This window comes from Canis lupus, chromosome 3, assembly GCF_003254725.2.
Source record: "Canis lupus dingo isolate Sandy chromosome 3, ASM325472v2, whole genome shotgun sequence".
Lineage (NCBI taxonomy): Eukaryota > Metazoa > Chordata > Mammalia > Carnivora > Canidae > Canis > Canis lupus.
This window is the reverse complement of record NC_064245.1, coordinates 57,208,150-57,218,724: the sequence shown is the minus strand read 5'-3', so window position 1 is coordinate 57,218,724 and position 10,575 is coordinate 57,208,150. Positions and strand designations below refer to the sequence as shown.

The 10,575-nt window shown below is 49.4% G+C and overlaps 1 pseudogene; it reads right to left on the bottom strand.

Annotated features, from left to right (window-relative positions):
• Positions 1 to 2,955: 2,955 nt before the first annotated feature.
• LOC112653966 (60S ribosome subunit biogenesis protein NIP7 homolog) lies at positions 2,956 to 10,315 on the bottom strand (annotated as a pseudogene).
• Positions 10,316 to 10,575: the final 260 nt, after the last annotated feature.

Here is a 10,575-nt window from a genome sequence, read left to right as displayed (position 1 = left end):
ATGTGTCATTACCAGGCAGGATGCTCACATCCTGGGGCTCGCTCGCTGTCTGACCAAGTCCTCGTGAGGTTGAGGTGGTAAAACAAAGTGCCAGGGGTCTGTACAGGGCAAAGGCAGATGGTTCTCACAGCAAATATTGGGATGATTATTACTTTTAATATTATTACTTTTCCCTTCAAGGATAATAAAGCCAAAGATGATTTTGTAGACAAATATTCTTTTTAAATCACAATTTTAGAAGCTTGAGAGATGAAATAAAGTCCACGTGAAGATCTGCACTTTCTCCTATGCATGTTCTTGCTCATTTCCCCTCAACAATGCAGTTGTTATAGTTTTACCAGACAGTGGCAGGGGAATGAGGAGACCCAGCCCCACCCTGGCAACCACCCCACCATCCTCCATGAATTTTCTTCTGTAATAGGGAATTTGCTTTAAAATCCTATGCAAGATGGAGAAACTCACACGTAGGGAAACATCCTGTTACTAGTCTCACTGCTGTCTTGCTGAGGCCGCAAAGAGAGGAACCTACAGACTTGTAGGTCAGGAAGGGAATTCAGGTGTCACCTTCAGTCCTCGAGGGGAGCTGGTGACCTAAATCAGGGGCATAAGGAGGGATTTCTCCTCTTTCTGGGTGCTGGAAGAAATCATGGCTCTGGACTTTAGGAAGTAGAGGAGGCTGGAGCACTTGGGTGAGGGGTGTGTGCGTGGAGGCAGGCAGGCCAGTGGCACCAACATAACCCCGTTCTTTGGTTTGGCTTGGAGCTTAGTTGATAGCAAGTGGGTTTTCAGTGCAAGTGGCAGATGAGTTAGCAGCACATAGAATGGCCAGTCCTGGGGTAGTCAGCACCTGGGCCAGAGGCTGGAGATATTTCTGGGTTCCAGCCCTCCTCGCAGGGGTTAAGGTAAAACAGGAACTGCCCCTGGTAGTAGAGGAGGCAGAGACCTACCCCCATGGCAGCCTTGCTGTTGGCAACAGTGCCTAGCAGAGCAGAAGTACAACAGGGGCCCCAGAAGAGACAGGTGCCAACCAGGAGACAGTCCTGGAGCAGATGCTATGAGGAGGTGGCCAATTGGAGTGGTGAGGCCCCAAGATAGACCTGTGGGAAATTCAGATTTCTTAAGAACCCCCAGGAGATGCCTGGCTGGGGGGAGGGGGGGGGCTTGTGAAGGCTAGACCCCCTGCTAATGGGGAAAGTGGGTGTTCATGTCGTCCTTTGGGACACAACAATAGAGCAACAGTGATTGACCTGCCTTCCCCGCAGCCAATACCTCCCCACCTCGCCCAGGATGCTAACACGGTCCAGAGCAGGTGCATCTCTAACCTTCAGTCTCCTGATGGATACAGCAAGCAGGGGCAATGGGAAAGTTTCTAAGGCTTACCTCTAATCTGTGTACGAGATGTTTTTTTAAAGTTCAATTCTAAAACTGTGTTTAAAATAGGCAGATCTTCAGAAGACCAAAATCTAAAGAGAAGAAGAAGAAGAAGAAGAAGAAGAAGAAGAAGAAGAAGAAGAAGAAGAAGAAGAAGGAGAAGAAGAAGAAAGAAGACCAAAATCTAACCCTTCAATGAGTTAGACCCCGTGTGCTCAAAATAAATGCTCGTAAACAGAAACGTGCTTATTTCCTTCTATCACTGTGACCTACAGGGAGGGAGTCACTGTCACTTGTCCTCTATTTGTGGTAATACGCATGCTAATGAGTGAGCAGTCGCAGACCAGTTGGCTGGATAATGAACTTGGTCCGGGCGTGTTGTAGCAGAGTAACCAGTGTGGACGCCAACGGAATGTTGAATATTACTTGGAGAGAGAGAGATTAATCATTAACCAACCCCATTAATTCACTTGGCATTTTTAAGCAATAATGACCTCTTTATAAATAACATAAGCTCAAACGCGCCTCTTTAGAATTACCCGCTAAAACAGTCAGAGAATCTTATTATGCTGGGGGAAAAAATTGTCATTTGTGAGGGTGGTTTCCAAAATGGATTAATACCAACAGGAAAGTGGCTACCTATTAAAATCGGAATAAATTCACACATGTGGCATTTCATCACTAAGGAGGCCGAATCAAACACGCCCGAGCCTGTGGAATCATGGTGTTAAAGCGACTGGAAAGTTTGAAAGAGCTGATCGTGGGGCGGCGGGTTACAATTGTTGCTGGGAATGGAGCTTCTGAGCTCCTTCTCATGTACTTGGGAAGCACGAGGACTCACTGAGTAGAGCACCGAGCTCGGAGTATCCTTGTCATACTCATTTTCCTCTTGTTCTCCAAGAGTAACCAATGTAGCTTTGAATATAATATGATCAGAATTATAGCAGGAAAAAAATAATAAAAGCCCAGCCAAGAGGAGTTGTAAGAGAAGTCCTGGGAATGTGTTAGCTGCCACAGAGGGAAACACGCTCAGCAGCATTCACTGTACATCCTGCTGCGGAGGACAGAACAGGAGGCGTGCTGGGTTATATGAGCACTGTCGTCTGATAAGACAGTCAACCACTCACTCCATCATACTAGAATATCTCCTGTAGCTCAGGATACGAGCTAGGTGCCAGGGGAGAAACAAAGATATGAAGGCAGAAGCTCACAGCTAAATGAAAGAAGCATAGAGAGGATGGGAATCCCAGCACAGTGGGGTATGTGCCAGAAGAGGGGAGAGCTGGGACACGGAGCCCCTTCACCGAGAAAGCCACATAATCTCCACTGGAGGAGAGGGGAAAGGAGGTATCACGGTGTGCAATGGATGTCAGAAGCAACAAGGAGCTGGAGTCTATCAGAGCACGATTGTTGGTGGGGAGGGTAGGGACCAATAGGTGGATACATGGAGGTCCTTTCCAAAGACTCTACCCTTGGACTAATTCATAGATGTTTCTTTTTTCTTTATTATTATTTTTTTATTTGAAAAATTTATTTTTAGAGATGTCACCTTTGGAATTTAAAATAAGCAGGAAAAAAATAAAGCAGTGTATTAAAGAAATGTTTAATACAGGCAGTTTCTTAAAACTTAGTGGAATTTTTTTAATTAAAAAAACATTTTAATAATTTCAAAAATAATTTTGCCAGGAGTGGGCAAGGATAGAGGGAGCTGAATTATTTCAGTGTCTGATTAGCGCTCTCTGTCTAGTCCAGTCAGGTAAGTAAAGGTTTGTAAGGGAAATCACCTTTTAAGAAATCAAGGTGATGAAAATAACATTAGCCTGGGACCATACTATCTAAGAAAAAGAATAAGAACCAAGATATATACCCAAACTATACTCATGAGATCCTATCTCTAGTAATAGAAATACCCAGTATGTGCAATATAAAAAGAATTCTTTCCATTTAACACCTAACATGAGACAGGCACTGGGCTAAGTGCTTTACAAAGATGATTTCTAATTCTAAAAACCATTCTTAGGTAGATGGTTAAAGCTGTTTTTGGAAGCAGAAGAAAAAAATTAGCTTATCAAAGTTTAATGATGCCTCCAAAGTCATACAGCTGATAAGTGTCAGAACTGGGGTTTGAATCCAAGGTTTTCTTGTATACCGCACAGCATCTACTATATAGAAAATTAGCAGAAAAAAAATCAATATTATTTTATCTAAATTTCATTTGTAAAATCTCACATGTGACCTACCATTCTAATACGGCGATATCTAACTTTCATGGTATTAAAAAATAAATTTTTTTTTTATTTATTTATGATAGTCACACAGAGAGAGAGAGAGAGAGGCAGAGACACAGGCAGAGAGAGAAGCAGGCTCCATGCACCGGGAGCCCGACGTGGGATTCGATCCCGGGTCTCCAGGATCGCGCCCTGGGCCAAAGGCAGGCGCCAAACCGCTGCGCCACCCAGGGATCCCTCATGGTATTAAAAAATAATGAAGAAAATCTATTGTGTCTTATCATGAGTTTGGAAAATAGTGTTATCACAGATAACAACAAGCTAGCTATTCTTGTCCTCAGTTCGAATGACTTAGAACCTGTTACTCAAAACAAGAAGCCCTCCGATTCAAACATAAAACACAGTATTCTTTTTAGTCACAAACACAAAGATCTGAAACACCATTTTTGAGCCATTTCCGCATAAGAATCCAATCTGCATTTGTCTGTAATAGTGAGAATATTAAACTAAGAAGTCCCTGAAGAAGTCACAGTGTTGACAAAATTCAACATGATGATGGAGCCTACACAGACACAGGAAACAAAGCCAGGCCCTTCCACACAGCCATAAGTCCTCTCAATGATTTCGTTTTAAGTCAATGTCTCTTCATTGGCACATATTCCCCAATGTCTGCTTGATGAAATGCCACAGTTGCCATGGGGTCTACTTTACTGCAGTCTTGTGTAGACTTTGCTGCCACCCCAAAACCCAAAGGGACGTCTGCCATGGAGTACACCACCACTCCCTGGTACTGACAAGTATTTTCAGTGATTCGACTCAGTCCAGATTTCAACACATGGTTCCCATACAGGAAAGACTGCTCTGCTCCAGGCTTTATCCACATTTTATACTTGGCATAGGGTGCAAGGTAATCCAGCGCTGTGACATGTAATCGGAATCTGTGACTCTTAGGGAATTTTCCAAAGCAGGTCCCCAGCAACACCAGCTTGTCCCAAGATGTTGGTGGCCAACTTTAGGATCTTCTCACTCACGTAGTACACCTGGTTGTTGTGCAGCCTGAAACAGTAGGTGCTGTCCGGCCAGCGGCTAAAGATTCTCCCCGATGTATTTTGCTATCTTCTCAAACATTACGTGAGTCTCTTCTTCAAAGGCCTCATTTTCCTGCTGGGTTACAGCACTGGATCCTTCTTTTTTCTTTCTTATAAATGTTTCTGACTTCTTACAAAATCAGTCTCTGCATTTATCTCAGATCATTTTCCCCCACATTGTAGTGGCCATCTGTGGAAAGGGCCTTGTGTCCTTTTCTGGGGATAGCATCCCTGTTCTTTCAAGCCACAGGGTTCCACCAGGATGGTCATGGTCACCTGCCCCCTAGATGTGGTTGATCCAGGGGTGGGCATCTAAGCCACGGTGGCCCCAGCCTTCAACTTCATAATGGAGGAAGAGTTGGAAACCCTCTCTGTTTGTGGGAACCAGAGATTGTGCTGACTCTACATGTCAGGAGCTAGGTCATCCCCACGTGGAGGACGTGGGAGTGGTAAGGAGAGAGAGAAAATATGCACAATGAGTCCTGGTGATGATCAGATGCACGGTTCCAGTTTTCCTGAAGTGTAACAACCGGTTTCGTCTGGGTCATTCAACCTTTCTCTGGATTCTTCCATTGGCACCAGTTTGAGTTGGGGAGCTCTCATGTACAAAGCAGCAAGTCCTTACTGACAGACTCCACCGTTTTAACCTGAATGGAGTTCACTCATTTTCATTTATTCCTGTTTAATAATCAAATATTTGCAGCTGTGAATTTTTCTCTGGGGTTAGCTTTTGATGTACAGTCATCTTTACACTATTTTCCAAATTGTCACTTGCTATGGTTTTGAATTTCTCCTCCCCCTCCCCAAATTCACCCCATTTCATCCTTGGCTACTGAACCTAACTCTTGGATAATAATCATAATATCAACAAATACATTTTGCCAACCACATGTGAGATCATGTTCTATACTTTTTTAAAAATGTTTAAAAGATTTTATTTATTTATCTCTGACTCAGAGAGAGAGAGCGCACAAGCAGGGGAGCAGCAGCAAAGAGAGAAGGAAAAGCAGACTCCCCGGTGAGCAGGGAGCCGGCTGTAGGGCTCAATCCCAGGATCCCAGGATCATGACCTGAACCAAAGGCAGATGCTGAACCAACTGAACCACCCAGGCACCCCTGTTCTAAGCGTTTTACAAATGTTAGCTCACTGAGTTCTCACAAAACCCATATGGTGTAAGTACTGTTTTATCCCATTTCATAGACGAGGAAACTGAGGCACAGAGAGTCTAAGCCACAGGGCAGGTAAGTGGAGTGTTGGCACATGGGATGTCTGGCTTCCGAGGCCTTTCCCTGAGAGTACTGTAGAGTTTATTCTGCTCCGTGCAGTAGGAAAGATCACCAGGATGCGCCACAACTGAGAAAGCCCAAGAACCTCACAAAGATGGTGGCAAGCACGTGCTGCCCCAGCGCCTGAAGAAGCCTGGGCTGTAAGACACTGGGCTCTTTTAGCCTGAGCACAGCTGCCCCAGGACGGACATCTCTGGGGAGGAAGATCATGCCTGTTGAATTATGGTCCAATATCGTCTCTAAACCCACCAGATCCCAGCTGTGTGCTTTCCCCCTGGGAGCAGGGAGGACATGTTCTAGGTCAAGTGGAACAGACCCCATGATGCTAGAGTCTGGCTAAGAGAAACCAGAAGCCTCAAATTGGCACGTGTCACATCAATCATTAGTTGTTGTATATTCGATCTATCAAATGCTGGAAGAGCTTAGCTAAAGACTTCACTGCCCTGTGGATTTTTGTCCATTTCTTCTTGAATTTCTAGCATTCTTTTCACACCTTGCTACTTGGTTTTGATCCCTGAGAGTTCACAGATGGGGCATTTTCACCATAGATGTGTGTGTCTGTTATGTTCTGACTTTGGACCGTTCCTTTGTACTAGTGGCAGGGGCAGGAGCCTACTCATCCCAGACTCCTTTGAACCAACTAAACTCTACTCTTGAGCACTGATGTCTTCTGGAGACGGTGGTCTCTGTCAGATGGAATGCACAGTCATCCTGAGGTCCTGATCCTGCTGCCTCCCCTCCCAGGGTGGTGACTGGGTGGTGGTGGAGGGCCTGGTGGGGAGCAGGGGCCCTAGGATTCTCGCTCACCTCTGTTCCGAGGGGCTCGTGTGCTCCCCTGGCTGGTGAACTTGAAGGCATCTTTAGGAGGCCTGGGTGACGGCTGTGATCTGCGGCCCTGGTGTGGAGCTTTGTTTGTTGAACCCTGCTCCCTGAGGCCTGCTCATCCCCCTCACCCAGGAGCCAGGAGCCCAGACTCAGTTTTTTCAGGTCCCCTCACCTGTGGGAAGGTAAGGGTCCCCAGCACAGCAGGTGGAGGAGGCCCCGCGGGGCAAGAGCAGCACATCTGCATCCCCCAATCCCTGCAGGATGATCCCGTGTGGTATCCCTCCCTGGGCTTCCAGGTGGGGGAAAGCCCTCTGCTGTTGGCTTTTCCATCAGCTTGTCTGAGGGCCTGAAGATGGAAGTCAGAATACATGCGGCTGACATCCTGTTCCCTCCCCTTCTTCCTCTCCCTACTCTCCACAGGGCAGAATGAGGATGCTGCCCCTTCCCATCTCTTTCTCTCTCTCTCTCTCTCTACCTCCCTCTCTGCCCAGCCCTCCCCTCTCTCGGGTGGGGGTCCTGCCATACGTCCCTTCTTCTCTGCCGGGCTATCATAGCAGGCTTGTGAAACCTCTCAAGTCTGTAAAGCACACACATCACCACGTTTGAGTCCATTGTCATTAGCATTCAACCCAGAGGTTCTAAGTCACCTGCCATACAGGTGGGGAAACTGAGGCATGAGAGGCTTCACAAAGCTCCAGGGGCGTAGCAGGGTACATTTGGGACAGAGAACACCTGTGCCACACTCTCTGCTTCAAAGGCCACACTCTATCTCCGTAACCTGAGGGTCCCATTGGGCTCTGGGCTGAGTCCCTGCCTCTGAGAGTAAAGGGGAGACCTGCTGGTGGGGGGGGGCTGCTTACACACAGGGCTTCTGGGTAGTCAGGGCCTGTGTAGGACTAAACAACAGCCCCACAGGCCTTCCTGCCCAGTAAAGAGCTAGAAGCTGAGAAGAACAGAGGGGTGAGGGAGGGAGAAAGGGGCTGGGCAGAGTGGGGCAGGGAAGAAACACCCCATCTGCAGATCTGCAGCTCATCTACCTGCCCCTCCACAGTCTTTTTCTGTCGAAGGCCCTGCTTTCATTCCCGGCCTCTTGCCATCTTGAAAGTGAGGAGAAGAGAAAAATCCGGGGTTGTCACACATCCTACAATGGGAGTCTTGTCTCTGGTGGCCGAACTCCCAGGGATGTGACAAGAGGGGCCAGGTGACTGGCCACTTCCCCCGGGGAGTCACCAGCTCTGTGGCTGCCGGCCCAGGCCGTTTCTGGGAGCAGGACTCTCCATTCTGTGGGCCCAGCGCCTCTGCCTCCGTTCCTTTAAAAAAAAAAAAAAAAATGCAAATCTCAGCTTTCCATTCAGCAGCCTCCTTTGGAATTTAAAAGAGTTCTAGGTTGTTTAAAGGTTGAGCGGGATTCCTGAGCCTGTTAAGTGGTCACAGTCTACTAGCTCTCATAATTAGCACGAGACCACTGCATTGTGTAAACGCCACTCAGTATCCAGCAATGACTAACCGCTCCATTTCAGACTGTTTACTTAAGAGTGGGGGCTCTCCAGCACAATCGATGTTTCTGGGTATTTACCTATTTAATGAGAGAGGAGAGAGAGAAAGAGAGAGACAGAGAGAGAGAGAGAGAGAGAACCTATTTCTCTACCTTTCACAACACCTCCCCCGAATCATGAAATCTCAGCACTGTGGGTGATCCTATTCCAAGTCCTGCCAGGCTGCAGAGCTGTGTGACCTTGGGATCCTCTACCCCGGGGCCTGGGGCCTCCTTGGTTCCCTAATCTGCAAACTCTAGGGGCTGGACTCGGATGGGAGGGGCAAAAACCAACCACCTCAGAGGTTCAGGGACTCAGGAAGAAGGTGAAATTAAATTCACACATGTTCTTACCCACTGAAAACCACAGCACCACAGACTCAAAGCCGATGATGGAAGCATCCCAGCCTCTAGCACCTGGCCACGTGCTACCCGTCTTTTATGGCAACGGACACACAGAATGATTAAAGATATCAGCAGAGTATCATTTAGAAAATGGGCAGGAGCGCTCAGTACAGCAAGAAAGTTAATCTTGTTGAGAAGAAATATGTAGGTCCATGTTAGATGTGTGTGTACGTGATGACACATTATGTTCAGCTCAGTTTTCTTTTCTTTTTTTTTGGGGGGGGTGAACATTACAAATACATTTGCTTGCAGACAGTATCCAAGGGAGCCACATGTCAGGGCTGATAGAGAAACCCCAAGGAGAACGTGCTGACTTCCAAGGGGTGTGGAGAGTGGGGGGGAGCAGGGGTGCAGTGATACCGGCTGTCCCGTATGGAGATTGTCCAGTGGGGAGCAGGGCCAAAAAGGGAACATCTAGGATGGATTTTTACCTTGTTTGATGTGGTGTGAACAAGGTGAACCTCCTCTTGCACTTTCCTTAAGAAATCTTCAGTCAAGTATATATGTGTATCAAGTGCCTGTGGGTATTTGAGTGTGTTGCCTCTTGTATGCAGAAAAGAGGCTGGGTTCTCATTTGGCCGGATTTTGGGAGAGTTGGGGACATTCTGCTTGATACAAGGATGCTGGGGGTGCCCAGCTGACACAGGGGTTGCTCGGTCTCATCATCTCCCAGAGCCTGGCCTATCGCGGCCCAAAGGTGTGAGTCTTCACTTGAAAGGTCTTCTCTGTCCACCTCTCCACATCCTGCTCATTTCTTCAAAGCCTGCTTTTCATTTTCCCTGATCACTCCAGGGTCTCTCTGCCAGCTTTCATTCAGCAGCAACCCCTCCCCACCGGGCAGCTGTGTGCGTCCTGAGTGCAAATACCTTCTGGGACACCCTCCTCCCCACCCCCAGGCCAGAAGCCCCGGGGAGGACAGAGCCCTGGTGGCTGTCTTTCCATGGTGCAGCCCGCACCTGGCTGGCACACAGCACGCATTCAGTGTCTGCCCCGTCGATAACCAAATGGATATCATTAAGCGCCTATTAATCAGATCAATAGTGCAAATACTCCCCAAAGACAATGCCTATTTGGAAATACATCCTGAGCTCTGTTTTCCTACCCCCCCCCCGCCCCCATGAACCCCCAATGCTTGTTTGAAAGGATTTCAGACAGGCTGGTGTTTTTGCAAATAGCGTCTACCTTTAGACAAGAGGGGCCGTGTCACCCGTCCTGGCTGTCACCCGGGGTATGTAGTGATTCCTGCACCGGAGCTTTGCACCTACCGCACCGCCTCGGTGGGTTTTCTTGCTAAGAGCTATGGGCTTTCTGGGGTCCGAGGCCCCTCCGGGCTCCGCGCGGCCTGCCCTCGGCGGGGGGTGCGGCAAACAGTCGGGGCCCGCTCGGCGCGCGGCTCGGCTGCGTCCTGGGGCTCCCGCGGCCCCCTCGGGGATGCCCGAGCCGGTCCCCGCGCCCGGGGGAGCGCAGAGCTGGGGCTCACCCGGCCGCCCCGGAGCCAGGCGGCGCGGCCCCCGCAGGCCAAGTGGGCCGCACCCGGCGCCTTTGTCCGCGCGCCTCCAGGGCCGCTCCCTCCGCATCCCGACGGGCCGCCCCCCCCCCCCCCCCCGGGGTCCCGCGGCCCGCAAGTCTCGCGGTGCTGCCGCCGGCGGGGAGCAGCGGCCCGCGCCCCCCGCCCCGCCCCCCGCCCCCCGCCGCGCGACAAAGGCCGCCCGGGAGGAGGAGGAGGAGGAGGAGGAGGAGGAGGAGGAGGGGGCGGGGCGGGGCGGCGGGAGCCGAGGCAGCGCCCGCCCGCGCCGGCCTTTGTGTGGCGGCGGCGGCGGCGGCGGCGCCTGGGCCC